At 56.5% G+C, this 18,597-nt stretch overlaps 1 protein-coding gene across 6 annotated transcripts in view; it reads right to left on the bottom strand.

The window, feature by feature from the left end:
• Window positions 1-17,494, bottom strand: part of MYO1C (myosin IC) — a 41,303-nt gene extending 23,809 nt beyond the window's left edge. For 3 of the 6 annotated variants that reach the window (XM_084822657.1, XM_084822658.1, XM_084822656.1), the window contains exon 1: window positions 17,024-17,153. The gene's annotated coding sequence lies outside the window, so the exon portion shown is untranslated. Of the gene's footprint in view, window positions 1-9,227; window positions 9,430-17,023 lie in introns of those variants that run through there. The other 3 variants (XM_084822659.1, XM_084822661.1, XM_084822660.1) reach the window with 3 other exon arrangements.
• Window positions 17,495-18,597: the final 1,103 nt, after the last annotated feature.

The raw sequence follows: 18,597 nt of genomic DNA on the forward strand, positions 1-18,597 counted from the left end.
AGGGCACCGCAGGTATCACTGTGCTGCAGGGGGGGTGTCCACCCCCACCTGGCCCATTTGCGGTGCATTCCAAATGGAGGAGGAAGGACAGAAGCAGGCCTGTCACAAACTAAGCCCTGAAGTTCATCCAGAACCAGGAGCAAGTTTGGCCTCAGATCTGTGCTTGAGCCCAGAGCTCTTCCCCTGCCCTGAACCACACAGTGTCTGAAATCCATTCCACTAATGATCTGGAAACTGCCCTGAGAGCTGTTCTCGCTGCTCAAGAGGCACAGCAGCCTGCCCAGGGGGAGGGACATGCGCAGACGTCCCACCACCCTTCACCCCTTTCTATTCCAGGCCAGCAACCACAACTTGCAGGGAAGTGGGGCTGCTAGTGGAGACAGTACTTTGGGGTCAGGGACTGGACAGACTGCTGGCAACCTTCGTAGCCAGCCAGATCAGCTGAGGGGCCAGTCTGGGCTGGAGTCTCTTCTTCCTCTCTGCCTTGCTTGCCTTCAGCAGTGGCTACCCCTCAGCGCTGCTCCACACAGCCCATCTGGGGAGGCAGAGGAAGCACGAGGGCTGCACCCCAATGTGCTGGGTCACTGCCAAGCTGCCTGCAAACTGGACTGGGCCTGCCCATGCAGGCTCCTGTCCCTCTGTGCCCAGTTCTGGCCTCAGCTCCTGCCCTCCCCCCTACTGCCGCCAGAAGGTCCCTGAAAGGGGCTGCCTCGCCTTTCCTGAGGAGGAAGGAGCTTGTGCCCATGGAAGATGCAGGCATCTCTCTGTGGAAGAGGACAGGGATGTGCGGCCCCACGGAACCATGGCATTTTAGAGGGGAACTGAAAACACACCATGCGAAGTGCCTCACAAAGCCGACGTCTCGCTTATCACAGTGTGATGGGTGGCCATGCCTGAATAAGACTTGAATTCATGTTATTTCTCCCCACCCCCACCCCCCACACACACTTTTTGTGCTCTGATTTTGTGTGTCTTATTTGTATCTTGGCTTGAGTGTGCCTTTGTATTTAAAAGTTTAAAACTAAACAAGGTTTTAAAATAGCGCCGCTTGGCACATTTACGAAGTGGATACTCTGCAGCGTTTATTAAGACACCGAGCGGTCGAGACAGCTGCAAGCAGCTGAGCCCCATGTTACCTGGGCAGATTTTTTTGCTATTTGGCAAACGACCCCCCCGGGGGGGGAGAAAATAGGAGCTGCTAATACTGTGGCAAGCACTAATGATGGCTGTATTATTTGGACAACAGACCTCAGTGTTGTGCCAAAATGGAAAAAATGTGTGCATCCGTAGAAGGAGCTGAGGTGGGCACGTCTCTGGAATGCCATCCAGGTTGTTCTACTGTTCATTCTCCTCCTGAGGAAACAGCTTTGCTTTCGTAGCTCCCTAAGGCAAACAAGCCGACTTCAACAAATGCGGCCAAGTGACATCGACATCGCCACCCAGGGCCCAAGCTGCCTCTCCTCTTGGCCTGGCATAAGCCACGGCAGCCCCGGGGAAAGCTGGCCATGCCCCGGGGATCCAGGGGCCGACTCCCCAAGAAGAGCCACAAGTGGCAACTCACTGACTATCAGCAAGGCTGAGCTTGCAGAGCTCCCACATCCACCCAGGTCCCCTCTGTGTTGGCCCCAGAGGCCTCTTCTCAGCCAGCAGCCTCCCCTTCAGGGGCAGCCGGGCTACTCCAGCTCTCACATCAAGCCACCCGCCAGCTCAGTCCCTCAGTGGAAAGGCATCTCAGAGGCCCCCGGGGGCAACAGTCCTGGCAGGGTGGGTAATGGAGAGCCCTCCTCACTTCCTCGTGCCTGGAGCAGGCCACTCATAGGTGCCACATCCGCCAGGCATGGGCAAGGAGAGCAAAGGGCAGGGGCAGAGCCAGCCCAGGAGGGAAACATGGGGGTACAGGGCTTCCTGCCCCCTCCCCTGGCTGCCTGCTGCTTCCTCCCAACCCACTTCAAATGGAACTGTAGGTTTGGGATAGAAAGAGGCTGTGTTATGCGAAGAACTTTGGACCAGAACTGGATTTATGGCTGCCTACTCGAAAAATCTTCCCAAACACATTCAACATTCGACCTCTTGAGTGCATGGGCCCAAATGTCCCAGGGGAAGCAGGAGAGCGGTGGAAGCAGCACCAGCCACAAAAACAGCACAGCATTTGAGCACAGGTTTCTCCCTCGGCAATAACAAGAACGCCTGGTGAGGCAGGGCAGTGGGATATCCCTGTTACGGGTCAGGAATGGAGCAGCCCCCCCCCCCCAGGCAACTGCTGAGCATCCAACCCCTTGTGTTGGGGGTGCAGAGCCCTCTGCTCCTCCTCTGCCAGGGATCACTCAGAATCTGGCTTGGCTTTGCTCCAGACCCGCTCAGCCATCTTGAAAGGAGAGAGAAGGAGAGAAGCACAAATGCTAGCCAGCCTCCTCTTGACAATGTTTTAAGGTGGAATTACTGGGAAACAGAAAATAAAGCAACGTTCCTGGGAGTCATCTCAAAACACTTCTGCCCCAAGGAAAAGACAGGCAGGCCTTCCTTCCCTCCCATCAGCACGATAAATTCACAATAAACCACATGTGGGAGGGAGGCTGGAGTGCAATGGAGGGGGCCGAAGCAACCTGCTGCTGCCACCATGAGGGGCTTACTCCTGTCAGCAGCAGCATTCTCCACCCTGCCCCCTGCTTCAAGGGGTGTTCTTTCTGGGGAGACTCCAGAGGAGGGCAGACCGGGAAGCAGTGGCGTCTTGGCTGCGCTCTCGTCCTCAGAGTCTCTTTCTGCTCCAAAGAAATGGCTGTGTGAAAGCAGAGAAGCCGGGTAGTGCCACCCTGAGCTCTTACCGCCACCACCCCGCTGGGTCCCCACTGGCTAAGTGGGCAGGGCGCTGAACCCACACGTCCTCCAGCAGGCACGGACCCCCACCCCGGGCCTCCTCTTGCAACGGGCACAGCAGCCTCCCTGCCACAAACCCACATACACGGAAACATACGCTCAGCCCCACGTCCCTGAGGGAGCAGATGCCGGAGGTCCTCAGGTGGCACACACTCTGCAACACCCCCCCCCCATCAGATGAGAGCAGACGAATGCTCCATGGCAATCCCGGGAACAAGCGCCCCCCTTGCCCGGGGAAGGCTGTCTCAGTGACCCACCCATTTTAAAGGCTCTTTGCAACTGTGAGCCGCCTTTAGGCCAAGACAGATGCAGGAGAGACCCTCTGTAGATCCACCAGCCAATGGCGTTCTCTGCACACAGGAGGAGACCTTCTCAGAGTGTGCTGTGGGCGCAACATCCTCACTGGCTCCCCCACTCTGAGCAGGGATGGCACCTTCCTCTGCCCTCTCCTTCAGCCACTCCAGGTGGGGGTCATGTGGGTGTGTGGGAGCAACATCTGAGTTTCCACAGGCCCTCCTGGCCCCTTCAGCACACCCGGCCTGGCTGCGCCAACTCTCCCCTGAGGCAAAGCAGCATCACGCCCTGCCCGAGCCCCCTCTACACCTGCCAGAGGCTCTCGAGCAGCAGGAACTCTAGCATGCGCCCAAGAGCCCCTTCCCAACTGCACGGGGCCACGGCTTGTGGGCAAGCAAGAGGCTGCTGCTCCGCCCCTGGTCCCCTGGCTGCCAGCACAAGGGAGAGTCGCCTAGTGTGAGAAGCCTCCCCACACCCCCAACCTGGGACTGCTCCCTCCAGTCGCAACATCATCTGCCTCTGTGGGAAAAGGCCTTTGGCAGGAGCCATCCAAGAGTGGCCTAAAAAGGGCTGCTCGGTCTGGGAGCCAGGAGGAGCCCCCAGGAGCAGAGGGCAAAGCAGCCCATGGAGGAATGCCTCGCCCCTCCCCAGATCCTCCGCCCAGAGGCCCACACCCAGTGCTGGTGCCCCCCCCCCAGCATTCCATTGGAAAGGCTCCAAGTCTCAACAGCTGAAGAAACGCAGCCATTCCTCCCCCACTTCCCGGAAGCCCGGGCCCACATCAGGAGAGCGCCACTCCACCACCCTTACCACAGGCCTGAACTTCATGGTCGTCCCTCTGCAGCATCACTGGATGTCGCTTCCCGAGGCAGGAGCAAGAAGACAGCCATGGGCCTCCCTCAGCAGGGCATTTCCTGAGCCCTCGGGAATGGCTTCCCCCCACCCACCCACCCCCACCCTGGGTCTCTGGCTGCAGACTGAGGAGGGTGTTTAGCAGCGGAGAAGGAGAAGGGGGAGGGAGGGAGATGGCAACTCTCCTCCCTTCCACGTGAGCAGACAGATGGACACACGAGGATCGCAAGTTGAAGCACAGGATTCATAGCAGCCATTGGCTGCTCTGGCAGATGGATCTTTCTCTTGCACCAACCAACAAGAGGGAGAAAAGGAATCTGAGCATTGAGAAAACTTGGGACACAGCCCAAAACTCAAAAAAGCCACAGGGAGGGAAGGAGGGAGGGACAGTGGGAGGACGGCAGCGCCAGCTTGGCTCAGGGAGAAGGACCGCCGGCCTAGGCCAAGCAAAGCAGCCCAGCCTGGAGAACCCCCAGGGTCCTCACTGAAGGATGCTGGAAAAAGCCAAGCGTCTTGCCACATGGGGCAGTGTGGGGACCCCAAACCACCAGTCTGACACCCAGGTATCCGCCAATGATTCCTCAAGGGGGCGGGGAGATGTCTTCCTGAACAGCCTCTGAGGGCTTCCAGCTGCAAGAGCCTCTTGTGCAAAAAATGCCACATTCAGCATACATCTCCCTGAAGTACTGGAAGTGCTGCCCAGGCACTCATCCCTCTCAGTGTTCCCTGTGAGGTGGGCTGGCCCTCAGCTGAGGGAGACTCCTGGGTCCGAGGGGTCGCCCGGGGAGGAGTGAGGGGGACTTCCAACTCAGAGCTCTTGCTCTCAACCACTGTGCTATAACATCTCACTAAAACAGCCCCTCCCCACCCCCCGTCATCCCTGGGCCAGACCCATGGCCAATCTAGTCCACCAGATGCCTATGGGAAACTTGGAGGGGGAAATGCAAAGCCCCTGCAGGCAGGATGAAAAGGCCACTTCGAGGCACCCTTCGCACCTGCCGCAGGAGCAGCCTCTGCCTTGCCCCACAGTGCCTCCTGGGCGCCTGAAGGGGGAGGGGGCAGCTCTACTGCTGCCCTTGGCAGAGACAAGATCCAGGCGTCCCAAGCCAGCCTCAGACAAACGTGGAGGGGCCCGGCTCCCTCCCTGCTGATAAGCAGCTGTTTCCCAGCATACAGATTCACAGACAATGAAGGGGCTGGATGGAAACTTGCCCAGGACTGCGCCCGCACCGCTTCTCCAGCTCAAAGCCCCACCCTGGAGGATCCGGTGATGAACACTAGATGGACTGTCATGATGAGCAAGAATCAGAGGGGCTCGCTGGAGGAAGATGGCTCTCAGACCGGACGGCTGGATGACTTGCCATCGCAACCCAGACATGGGATGGATGGACTGGTGAGTTCACCTCCTTCCCCTGTCTGAGCTGAAGAGGGTGCAGTGCCATGCTCAAGCCATCAGGAAGGGGAGAAGACGACTGTTATGGTCCCAGCTAGACTTAAGAGCTGCTCTGGTACCTGCTTTCCCGACAAAAAAAGGGCAGAGACTGATGCATTTATTCCCTGCGAATGCCACACAACCAGGGAAGTTCCCCAGTTCATTTCGACAGGAAACAGGCTCCCAAGCAATTCCATATATCGCCCCACCCCAGAACAACTTCCGCATGCTCAGTGCACTGTTGGCAGGAGCAAAAGAGAGGTCGGGGGGGTGTGCATGTTGGTGGAGCAAGGAAGGGGCTGCTGAGGGCAAGATGGGGCACGAGAGCCCCATTGGAGTGAGAACCCCAAAGGCGGGCAGCCAGCCAGCCAGCCAGCCCCCATGCACAAGAAGGAGCCAGCTCATAACAACAGCCCTGCAAAGTGAGTCCCCTGAGCTCTCCCGTGGCAAAGAGGCCCTCCTGCTCCAGGAACAAACCTACAGAGCACAGCAAAGCCAAGGAGGAGAAGCAGGACACCAGCTACAGTACTGGACCGCCCTAGAACAGACCCGTCACCTTTGTATGCTAGTCTTCAACTGCCCCAAATAATTGCTCGGATAATTAAACAGTCCCACAGATAAGAACATGCCTTCGATTTCAAAGCAGCCCCTCCATTTCTTTCAAGGCCACCTTCAAGAGATGTCCTCAGGACAGGAAGGTGTTCGCAGAGTCACATACGGGGACCCTCAGAGCACCCACTGAGTTCCAAGGAATGGGCAGGTGGTGCCCCTTAAAAAAAAAGGTTACCTTGACACACACACACACACACACACACACACACCCATTCCAAGCCTCCCCGCCCTCTGCTCTGCTCTCCAGAGGCCCAGCTCAGTTGCTCCCTGGCCTGCCAGATGTGGCACAGACAAGAAGCTGCTCACTCCTGCTCACAGTGCCTGAGTCAGCTCAGAGAGTGCCCATCCTCCGCCGCCGCCGCCTAGCAGCCAGGCTGTCGTTTTCCTTTTAAGGAGAAAAAATGTTTTCACGGGAAAACGGAAGTGTCCAGAGTCTGTGGTTGCTGGAATCGTTCTTTGCTGGAAATGTATCCTCCCAGCAACAGACTCCAGAGAGAAAGTTCTCCCTCCATGGGCTCAAAGGCTGGTGCTGGAACCCCCAATCCAGTCGAAAGAAGGACCAGCCGTGTGCAGCAACAGCAGTGGGGCAGACATACTCCACTGGGCTGTCTGGGGAGGACCTGCTTGCACAGAGAGCAGATCAGGGCCTGCCAGTGGTCAAAAAGCTCTTCTACCAAAATCAAAGAACAGGTGGCTAGCCCTTATGGCAGCTGAGACAATTTGGGAAATGCACAAACTGACTGAGTCTGCCAGGAGAGCAGGAAGAGGACCGTCTCCTCCTGGTCACAATCCCCCGTGTTCTACAAACACAAAGTCAGATACACAAAACCTGTTTGCGCACAGGATCTCTGGTGCATCCTCATTTGTGATCAGGTTGTCTTGAGGGGGCCTGTTAAAAGGAGGACACAAAGGCCATTCTCAGGAGGAGGAGGAGGAGGAGGAGGCATCGTCTCCTCAGCCTGCATTCCCTTTCAGGCAGGGAGACAAGAGACTGACTGAGGCAAAGTACTGCAGGCAGGCCAGCCGGCCAGCAGCCCCTGCATTTTTCAATGGAGGAAACAGGATTTCCTCTGGGTGACTCCCACAGCACAATCCCAGGGAAAGGCTTCTAAGAATAGGAAATGACTGTATAAGGGCAGATTTGCATCAAACCCTTGCAGTTTGGGAGAGGGAAAAAGAGAGCAGCAGCAGCTTTACTGTAGCAGCAACACAAACATTCAATCCCAGTTCTTCCAGCAGGAGAGGGAGGAGGAGCACACCACACTCCAGCAGCAGCTTGGACCAAACCAAAGGCCTCCCTAGTCCAATATTTTGTTCCTGCAGTGGCCAACCAGATACCCTGGGAAGCCCAGAGCCATTGCTATTCAGAAGCCTCCAATACTGGAAGTAATATATAGCCCTCATGACTAGTAGCCATTGATAGCCTTATCCTCCATCAATTTCTCTAATCCCCTTCTAAAACTTTCCAAGTTAATGGCCACGACCACTACTCCTTAAGAAAGCAAATTCCATTGTTTCATCCTGCACTCTGTGAAGAAGGACTTCCTTTTATCTGTCCTGAATCAGCTTCATTGGATAACCCCACTGGTTTGTAGTATTATGAGAGAAACTGCTCCCTATCCACTTTCTCCACACCAGGCATCGTTTTATACACCTCCTTTTCAAAAGAACATTCTAAGCTAAGAAACCCAAAACGTTGTAACCTTTCCTCATCACAGATTTGTGTAAAGCCATTATGGTATCGGCAGCTTTGATATTCTTCTCCTAATCTCCAACATGGAAGGCACCTTTTTCATAGCCACCACACACTGGGTCAATGTCTTCATCACGCTGCCCACCACAACCCCAAGACCCTCTCCTGGCCAGTCACTGTCATTGTAAACTTCCTCAACCTATATATGTAGTTGGGATTTTTTTGTCCCCACTTGCATCACTTTAAGCTCGTATGAACTGCACCTGCCATTTTGATGGAACATGCTGCATCCCAGCAGCCGCTCCTCTAAGTGCAGAGGGTAGCCCTAGCTGATGTTGTTCGTAGCCATACTCTGTGGGAGCTAATTAATTGTAACCAAAGAACCATCTTGGGACATGGCAATGAACAGATAGAGCCAATAAGCGGCCCCTTGTGCCTCCCTGACAGGTTGGCACAACTTCCTAGTTCTGCACCCAGGCGCTGAGCATGTTGCTGGCCCTGTTGATGACTGAAGTGGAGTCCTGGGAGATGGCTAATGGCTTGTTTGTTCAGTCTAAGACACAGTCTGATTCCCAGCGAAGAGGAGAGCGGCTCGTACCACTGTCTCTTGGACAGAGGGCTCCTCAACCCCACCACCAGTAGCAACAGCAAGATCTCTGGAGGTGGAACAGACTGGGCAGCAATGGCCACAGAGGATGTCTGCGCTGGCATTTCTATCAACAAGATACCCTTCACCTTTAAACAAGAACTCAGGATACTCTGGCTTTGGCTCCACCCTCTCCTTCAAGGGGCTTCAGGAGGCAGAGAAGGTGTACAACCAGGTGAAGAAGGAACAGAGCACACTACATGGCTGGCAGTGAGCAAGAACAAGGAACTCTGGGCACGACGATGGATCTATGACTGATCCACTGATTCCTACAAAGTCACTGGTGGTAATTAAGAGGAAAACTAACGGGAAGCCTCATCAGTGCTAAAGGGACACATGCACACAGGGGATGAACAAAGACGCACGGAGAGGGCCAGATGCTGCGGCAGCTGCTCTTCCTTGCCTTGCCCGGTCTCAGGGGCACAACAAGGCCCTCCTCCTTGTACAGAGACAGCCAGCTGGCCGTCTGTGGGGGCAAAGCATCTAGCCCGGGGAGGAGGCCTGCAGGAACAGTAGCCCCAGCTCAGGCGAACACATTCTCTCTCTCGTATATGCACAGCACAGTGTGTGCCCCACCATTCCACCAGGAAACAAAGGTTGGTAAGCTCTGGGAAGAGGGGATCCCTCCTTACCTTGGAAGCTGCAGGAATATGGGCCATCTGGAGGGATCAGAGGGCCCTGCTGGGGTGGGGCTCCTGCCCCTGCCACCCCCTTGCAGCAGGCAGAGGCAGGCCAGCCTGAATGTGGAGAATCCATCTCCACACAGCACAGCCCCCAGACTCATTTCCCTTCCCCAGCCAGCAAGCGCTAGAAATACTGATCACCTCGCCCAGACGCTCTTCCCCTGACTTCAGGAAGCACTCCTGATTTCCGATGCCACTGCTCGTCTGGACCTGCACCTTAGACTGACTGTAATGATTGGAAGAAGGCCACAGATTAACAACCTGCGCCGCTCTGTCCTCAACACAAAGCTGCCATGAGAGCTCTCAAAATTCCTCCTCCTCCTCCACTCCACTTACAGGTAGTGCTGGCCAAACTCAAGTGACTCATTCTTTCTGGCAGGATCTGAGCCAGGGCACATGGAGGAGAACAAACAGCCGCTGTAGACCAGAGCTCCAAGGCTACCCTGGAAGAAGGGTTGGTGAGCTTTGTCCTCATGGCCACATTCTCTTCTCAAAAGGCAACTTTTGGAACACAGACTGCTGGAACAGCAGGAGCTGGGCTCACGCACATCAGCGGGAGAAACATCCAGGAGGCAATAGGAGCACCCTCATGCTTTCAGGCACCCAGTCGCAGGTGCTGCCTCTTTTAACTGCTCCCCTTGACTCATCACAATCCCCATGTCCTTCTCCCAACACGTGGGCAGCAGCCTCCAGCACGCACAGAAGCAAGGAAGTCCCACACCCCACCCCGCCCAGCAAGGCCTAAAGCAGCAGGCGGTAGGACGCTAGCTGCGCCTCTGAGGGCTGCTGCCACCTTTGCCCTCTCACCAGGACTTTGTGGGGTGATGCTCCAGCAAGCCAACATCCTGCTCCACCACTCCAAGCTCCTCCTCCCATCTCTTCCATTCCAGACAGTTGTTCCACGGATCCAAATCCCAGCGATTATAGGTCTGTATTCAGCCATTTTGCTCGCCTGCTCTAATGCCACCCTCTCATCCCCTCGTGTGGTTTGCATTATATAATACCAATGTATTATACAAAATGCGGCAGCTACCAAGACCATCGTCCTCATCCCTCACATGTCCCCACACACACACACATCCTTTTTGGCCCGTAAGTTATGTGCCAGGGGCATAAGGAGCTATTGGTGATATCTGAGCCTAGTCCTGGGTGCAGGAAGGGTACAACGGCCACCCGCACCTTGGCGGCCACCCTGGCTTGGGGCGTCCCTGCCCGACCATTGCTGTGTGCAGAAAGGAGCAACCACAGGGCAAGGTCTGGGGCAGATCTGGCCTAGGCTGCAAAGGAGGGGAGCTGGCAGCTCTGCTTCCAGCTTGTCACAGCAAGTCCCCCTGAAGTCAAGCCCATGGAATGAATGGAACGCAGCCTGTGAGGATGGGAGGAAGGGAGGGAGAGGGAGAGAGATGACTTTAATCCTACTTTCCGCCCTGGGGAAGAGTGGCAATGCCAGCAAGCCGACAGGCTGCCCAAATTCCTCTCTTGGGCTGGACTAAGCGGGGGAAGAGGGAAATGGGGGAAGAAGGGCCATCAGCAATGCTAGCGATGCAAAGGAAGCAGGATGTTCTCTGGGTGAAAATCAGAAGGCAGCCCATGGCATTTCCGGGATTCTGAGGACCCGTGGAAAAGCCTCAGCCACTGCCTCTCCCCACTTCCACATCCAGGGGCAAAGACTGGGGGGGCAAGGGGGGATAGAAGGTGTGTCAGTGCAGGCAGCAGCCACTGGCTCTGGAACAAGAGCTGCACCCCACCCCTCTCTCTCTGCCAACACCCAACACTCTTGCTGCAGTTTTGGCTGGGTGCCAAGTTGCCACAGCAGGCCCTGGACACACATTGAGCAGAATGTGATGGGGGGATGCAAGTGGGAAGAGAAGACACCACCTGGAGCAACACTCCCTACCTTGCCCCGCCTGTGGGAATGGGCATCCCTCTGAAGGAGTGGTGCCTCCAAGGCAGCACATGGGCAGTGTGCAAAGCAACATGCCACGCAGGAACACCGCTGCTCACAGCAGTGTGGTTACAGAGCTGGACCTGAATGGAGGCCCCTGGGATTGCTGGAGGCCTTGCTCATATCAGTCTCTCCTATCCTCTGTAAAAGGGACATCACAGCCCCCACCCTGGAACGGTAGCTCCACACGCAGGTTTCACACAGCATTTTGAGCTCCCTGGCAGTAGGGCCACACTTCCAGGGCCTGGCTGTGTGCAGGCATCGAAAGGCTGGAATTCATGGGTGACAGAAACACTTCTAAGCATGGTATGTAAAGGTGAGCTTGTATGAGCACTTCAAACCACAGACTCTATTTCTCTCTAGCCAGAAGACCGCTCCTCACTCAGAATTCACAGGTATCCTGTCTGGGCTACACCTGAGCCAGGATGGCTCCTCCTCCTTGGACAAAGAACCCAGTGTCACAAAGTCCAAAAGCCCTGTGGGGGGCCCTGGCTCCAGCACTGCCCTAGGCTCCTGCAGCATCTCAGGAGAAGCTACGCCAGCTCCACCTGCAGCAGGGGACCTGTGGAAGGGGCTCCCAATTCACTTGCAGAATCAGAGGGGGAGGTTAGCTGACCTCCCAGCCCCAGGGAATGTCAGTGTTAGGACCTGTAAGCACAGGTACCCACCCTTTGATGGAGCATGTGCCACAAGGCCCAGAGGAACCAGGCTCCTCCTCAGGAGTAAAGGGCTCCTCGAGTGTCAGGAACCCTGAAGGCTAAGTTCATTGGTTTCAGAAGACCCGGCCAGGTAAGCTCCCTAGCTCTGCACAGCCCAGTTCCTTGTTTCAGCTGCCTACCTTGACTCACCCTAGCAGAGACCTTGCTCCTGGAATCCCACCCACCCTGGGGCTGCTCAGACCTCCACCATACTGCCCAACCCAACAACTGGACCATGCCTATTTTCGGACTGCCTTATGGTGGCTGACCTCAACATCTCCGCGAGGCTCTGCATTTCTGGCTTGCCCTGACTGAGACCGCTACCCTCTGGGGCTTGGCCAGCCCCTGATCCTGTGCCCTGCTTGCCCATTGTCTCCTGCTCAGGGACCAAAGCTGGGTGACAGGTGGGACAAGGGAGACAGCCCTTTGCTTTTCTGGACTGTGGAAAGTACATCCTCTCAAGGCATAAAGCGAGGTATAAAGCACACACCACAAGGAAGCCAAAGGTTGTCACAGAGAGGAATGCCAGGATCTCTTCTTGTTCATCCTAGAATGCAGGACACGGAATAAGTTACAGGAAGCCAGATTCCAGCTGAACATCATGAAAAGCTTCCTGTTAGAGCAATACAACATTGGAACCAACTACCTAGGGAGGTAGTGGACTCTCCCACACTGGAGGCATTCAAGATGAAGCCAGACAGCCATTTGTCAGGGCTGCTCTGACTTGGATTCCTGCATTGAGCAGGGGGTTGGACTCGATGGTCTTATACGCCCCTTCCAACCCTGCTATTCTAAGACTTATCACAGGTGCAGCAGGTGGCAGTAGAGCAAAGCACATGGTCCAGGATATAAGGCAGCAAGGCTGTGCAGTCTAAACCTAATAGTTCTCCACTCCCCCCTGAACTCCCCTGTTGGGCAAAGCCACTGGGCAAGACTTCTGCCAGGCCCTGCTATGAGATTGGCCCCATCCCTCCTCGTCCAGCCAGGAGAACATGGCGTGAGACAGAGGCACCAACACAGGGATCCCGGTGGACGCATTTACCTGGCAGATGCACAGTAAGTCTCTCCACTTGGGAGCTGCTTAGCGGAGTCAAAATTGCCTGTTTAAACTACAAATGCCAGTGAATTAGCCTGCTACAGCTAAGCAAGATAAATTATAGTAAGCCTGCTCTTATGTTATTAAGCCAAACCGGCGGGGAAACAAAGACTCAGAATGTGCATGAAAGCATGACTGTGGTAACAAGTCTGTCCATTGGATTCCCCAGCCCTACCCCATAGGAACAATGGCTCAGACCTGACTGTACATTCAAAGCAGCATCAGGAACTGCTAGCCAAGCAAGCCCACTCCACCAGTGCCAGAGGGCTCCACAGGGTGCTCTGCTTTTTCTCCCAAGAGGCCAGGGAGGAAAAGCCTGGGCCAAGGCGGCTCCCAACTGCTCCTCTTGGAGAAGGAGCTGCCTGCTTGAATGGAACAGCGACTTTCTAGGTCTGTTGAAGCCGCTAACAAGAAGCGACACACTTTCCCATGCAGATTTTGGCTTGTGGGGGCAAAACTACCAACTACGCGGACCTCTGTGCTCACAAAGAGCTCCTGCAAAATGGAGCATATTTCTCCAAGGCCCTCCTGATACTGACCATGAGCATCATAAAAGCAAACAAGGCCTTTCCTTCTCTGCCAGAGCAGCAGCAATGCAGCCATATAGGTCCCTCTCCCCTTCGCACCACAAAAGGCTGGATGGAGCATTCAAACTAGGGCTGGAAGAATAGTCCCAATCTTGCGCTCCCATCATTGCATTTCAAGTAGCCCACACCCATATTTGAGGTACCACCTGTGCTTCTGGCTTATAAAACCTTTCAGATCTATAGGCTCCAGCAAGAGTTTTCTAAATGTTCTGGCAACCTTATGCTTGGTAGAAACAAACAGCTATCTAGCTCGATGAGAGACTGCCTGGGAATCAGGCTTTCTGCATTGAGCAGGGGGTTGGACTCAATTGTCTTGTAGGCCCCTTCCAACCCTATGATTCTATGATAGCACCTCTCCTCCTCCTCTTCCACCCACCCCAGCAATCGTATGACTTGAGTGGGAGAAAGGACGGCCCTGTGATTTTGGAAAACATGCTATGTTAACAACTCTGTCAATCGCATCCACTTTTCCAAGCTACAAATGGGGGTAAGGTAGGGGAGACATTTAAGTGCCTGTCATATACCTTTCCAAAGCCTCCTACACCGAGGCTGCACCTGAGGTTATCTGCCACATTTCCTTTTTGCCACCTGGTTCCCACTTGCAAGCTGTTTGCAGCCATAGTGCTGACCACAACTAAGGTAAGCTCTTAAGTAACAGTGGCTCAACCTTTAAAGTTATTCTGTAGCTATGAAGCCCATCTATTGCAATCCATCCTTAGACAGGCAGAACGAACGAACACACACACACACACACACACTGACCTATGTGGGCTGTTCTCAACTATCCCTCAACAGCAAGTTCTTTAGATCAAGCCAGCGTCCTGGGGGACATACCGTGTTGGTGTGATTCCTCCTCCCACAGGGATTTCCCTGTGAATACTGAGCATTGCAATGTAAAAATACCAAAATGTACACACCCAAACATGGAATGGCACAAGAACACCCTTCCCTCTTCTCACAGGACATCCACAGAGATTGCAGCTTGCCCAAGTCAAGCAGTGGATTGGTTGACCTGAGTTCACTTTTTTTTTTTTAAATACTTTTCATTCTATTTTTTAACTTTATAAATGAAATAAACAATACCAACAACCTAATCAATAATGACAATTTCCCAACAATACAGTATTCTTAAGAGGACACAGCAGTAACGGAAAAGAAAGAGAAAACAGACGGAAGGAAGGAAGGAAAAAAACATGAAAAAATATATAAAGGATTAAAGAAATTAATTTTAAACTCCATTACACAGAAACTTCAAATCCCATTCTGCTTAAAAATTATACCTATAACACTGGCAATATTACAATTCAGTACAGCATAAATAATCAACCTAACATTTCAATATCATATCATCAGTCTTATAGCAAGGAAGCAGGCCTGACCTGAGTTCACTTTTAATTAACACCAAATTCACTCCAAGGGCTTGGCTGGCTAACAGCTTTGACAGTGACACAAATTGCAAGAGAGTGATGCAAAGCCTGCAACCGCTGACATGTGTCCCTTAGAAGGACTCCCAGTTCCCTTCCCACGGTCGCTGGAAGGTTCATGACTTCTGGAGTGGTCTTACACACACTTCTGTTGAGTTAAGCAGTGTCCCCAGTCCAACAGTACGGTTCTAACTGAGAAACACGTTGCCATCCAGTGGTTCTTTGTACAATGAGCAAAAGGCAGCCCTGCAGGTAAATCCTCCACAAAATAATTGCCCACACCACCCAGGATGTACCTAGACTACCCACCAACTAAGGATTACACATGAAACATCTGATGGGGCGGACTCTAGTCCACAGCACCTGGTACCATAATAAAAGCTGTTTGCCTTTCGGAAATACTGCTTGACTGAAACCAGGCAGCCCCTCAGGGAATGGAGCCCCCAGCCAGCCAGTCTAGCCCTGATGAGCAACTGAAGCCAGCAGGCACACCTCACTACAGCAGGCGGAAGAGCTCCCTCAGCTATGCCCAAAACAAGGTGTGCCAGGCAGATGGCATAGTGGCTATCCAGCAGGATGCCCACACATTTCACTGAACTCTTGCTCGAGACCTTGTTGAGCTGCCCACCACCCGACTCCTGAGGTGCCATCGTGGGGCGAGACAAGGACCATCATGCTCTGAGAAGAGAAGACAGCCAGTGTGGCGTAGTGGCTAGAGTGTTGGACTGGGAGCCCAGAGATCCGGGTTCTAGTCCCCACTCAGCCATGGAAGCTCACTGAGTGACTTTGGGCCAGTCACAGACTCTCAGCCCAACCTACTTCACAGGATGGTTGTTGTGAGGATAAAAGGGAGAGGAGGATCATGTAAGCTGCCTTGGGTTCCTTCCAAGAGGAAAAAAGGTGGGATATAAATGCAATAAATAAATAAATAAATAAATAAAGACATCTGGCTCTCTGTAAAGATATTCTAACACCACCCATACCTTGTTTTCACTGCTTTATTATTTGGTCTTATTAACCAATTTTGTTTTAATACTTTTATGTAAACTACTCTATGAGGTTTGCCTCAGACGCGATATAAACAGCTTAAATAAGTACATCAAAAATACCCGTGTGGAAGGTAGAGAATCCCTGTCAGGGGCAAGATGATGGCCAAAGGGTCCTGTCACATCTTTATTCTGGATCCAGGATAACGTCAGACAGGCCTTAGTGCCTCAATTTCCCCACCTTTAAGATGGGCCCCACAATATTGCTCCTCCTCCTCTGTGAATCATCCTGCAGTCCTGGGAGGCAAAGAGTCCTCCCTGCCGGGGCTCTCCTCCTCCCAAAGGAATGGAGCTTCTTCAGAAAGGGGCTGGCTGGCAACACGTGAGGTGCGAAGGAGGTGGCAAACCAAGTGCTTGGCAGGATATTACACACCCATTCTCCGCCAGTGCCCGCACTGCTGCTTCAGCCCATGCCCTGCCATGTCTCAGAGCTCTCCCTACCGCTTGCACCCTGCTGACCTCGGCTCTGCAGAGCTGGCACTCTCCCACTCGCCCACTGGTGCTCCCGCAGATTGGGGTGGGGGCGCCCACACCCCTCCCCGCAGCAGATGCCTCCAAGCCTCCCTCCCTCCAACGGCCCTGAAGGCAGCTCCCCAGCGAGGGACCCTGGGGTCCACAGCATGTACACGTGTGCGCACACACATACACGCGCACACCCCAGACCAGTCCCGTGAAAAGTCCTTCAACCCTAAGGCGGGGGCAAGAGGACCCCGACTGCGCTTGCCCGGAAGCAGGAGGCCCCCTCACCCCAGGGGGACTCCCGGGCAGGGCAGGCCGGGCGGGGGCGCGTGGACTCGGAAGCGCCGCGGGGAGAGGGCGGGCCAGGCCGTCCAGGACTCTCTCGCCCCCTCCGGGGCCAGGCGGAGTCCGGCGCCCGCCCCCGACGTGGCGGAGGCCCGGATCCGGCGCTCCGGAGGCAGCTCGTGGCGGGACCCCCTCACCGCGGGGGGGAGAGGGCCATGCGCCTCCTCCCCGCACGTGGAGAGCTAGCGCCGCGGGGGAGGAGGCGGGGCTCCAGGGGGCGGGGGAGCGGGCACCCAGGCGAACGCGAGGGGGCTGCTAGGAGGCTGAGAGGAGGCGCGCTCCGCCCATGCTCAGAGGCGCGCTCGCCAGGCCGAAGGGCTCCTTCCCTCCTGCCTACCTTCGGGGGAGGTGAGGTGGCGTCCGCTCCGCGCTGCCCCGCCGCCTCCTCGCTCGCCCGCTCCGTCGTCAGGCCCTCGGTCGGTCAGTCGGGCGGCCGGTCCGAGGCAGGCGGGCGGCGGCGGTTCGGGGAGCCGTCACGGGCCGGGCGGGGCCAGGCAGGGCAGGCGCGCGCATGCGTGGCGGGGCTCGCGGGCCGGCCGGGCGGTGGCCTCGGGGTGGGGCGGGGCTGGCCGTGGTCGCGCCCCCGCTCGCTCGGGCCAGTTTGCGCGGGAAAAGGCGTCGAGGAGCCCCCCCGGAGGGGGAGCGGGGGCTCCCCTCCCCTCCCCTCCCCTCCCCTCCCCTCCCCTCCCCGGCTGCGCGTTGCGCTCCGAAGACGTTTGGCCTGACAAGAGGGTCTCGGGGGCGGGGAATGCGCCCTCCCCGCCCAGGACCACCCCGCCCTCCCGGAAGCGCCGCCCCCGGCCCGCGAGAAGAGCAAAGCGGCGCCGGGCGGCCGCGGAGGATCCGCCCGGAGCGGGGCGGGGCTTTGCCTCCGTGCTGTGCGCGCGCGGGTGGGCCTGCGGCCCGAGTGCTTCCGCTGGGACGGGCGACAGCCCTCCTCGCCCCGGGGGCCTGCCGGGGCCGGCCCGCCCGGCCGCCCAGGAGCTGCTGCTCGCTGGCGGGCGGCCGCAGTGGCTCTCGCGCTGCTGCCTCTCCAGAGGGCGCTGGGCTGGGCAGCCTTCCCAGGCGAGGACAGCCCGGGCGGCCAGCCCTCGCGGGGAGGCCCGTCCCCTGGCCGGCGGGCGCAGGCCGCCCTGCGGGGCCGCGCGCCGGGGCACGGCCTCCCGCGGCGCGGGGACGGGCGCCCGAGGGACGCTGTGGCCGGGCGGCCCTGAGGCTGGCCCTGCGCGGCCTTCTCGGGCCGGCGGCGCCGCCCTGGCCTGCCCGGGGCCGCCGCCGTCCAGGACGCCTTCCAGGGAGGCGCCGGAGCTCGAGCCAGGACCGCCTCCCCTCGGCAAAGCGGCGCCCGCCCGCCCGGGTGGCGCTCGCTCGTCCCCACAGCGCCGCACTTCGCGACCCCGCCCGACTCTCGTCGTGACCCTCCGGGCCGGTGCCCTTGTTCCCCTCCGAGCGCCTCTCTGGGGCGCAGCTGGGGGACGGACCAGGGCTTGGCCGGTGGCAACTTTCGCCCGTTGCCCGGAAGAACCTTGGTCTGCAGGGAAGAGAGGAGGGAAGCGCCAGACAGGCACGTTCCCTCCCGCGCACGCGCGCGCAGGCCGACCGCGCCTCCATCGCTGCGCGCTCGCTGGGGAGAGGGGCGCCGAAACAGCCAGGAGCGGCGTGTCTTCTTCTGGATATATGGACCTTTGCTTTGGATTTAAAGTCAGCCTGCTCTTTCACGCTTGTCCTTATCACAAGGGGAGGTAAAACGAGGAAGGAGAAGCACACGGGCGCTGGCATATTCCCATGAACAAAACAGGACAGAATTACAACTCCCTGCCCACTTTCCCGGGGGGCTTTTTGTCCATCACTGAAAGGACTTCATGTTCCGACAGAGGAGAACTCTGGAGCGATGGAGGGAGCCCCACTGAA

This window comes from Heloderma suspectum, chromosome 16 (genome assembly GCF_057233095.1).
Source record: "Heloderma suspectum isolate Gila_16-S chromosome 16, 16-S_ref, whole genome shotgun sequence".
NCBI classification, from domain to species: domain Eukaryota; kingdom Metazoa; phylum Chordata; class Lepidosauria; order Squamata; family Helodermatidae; genus Heloderma; species Heloderma suspectum.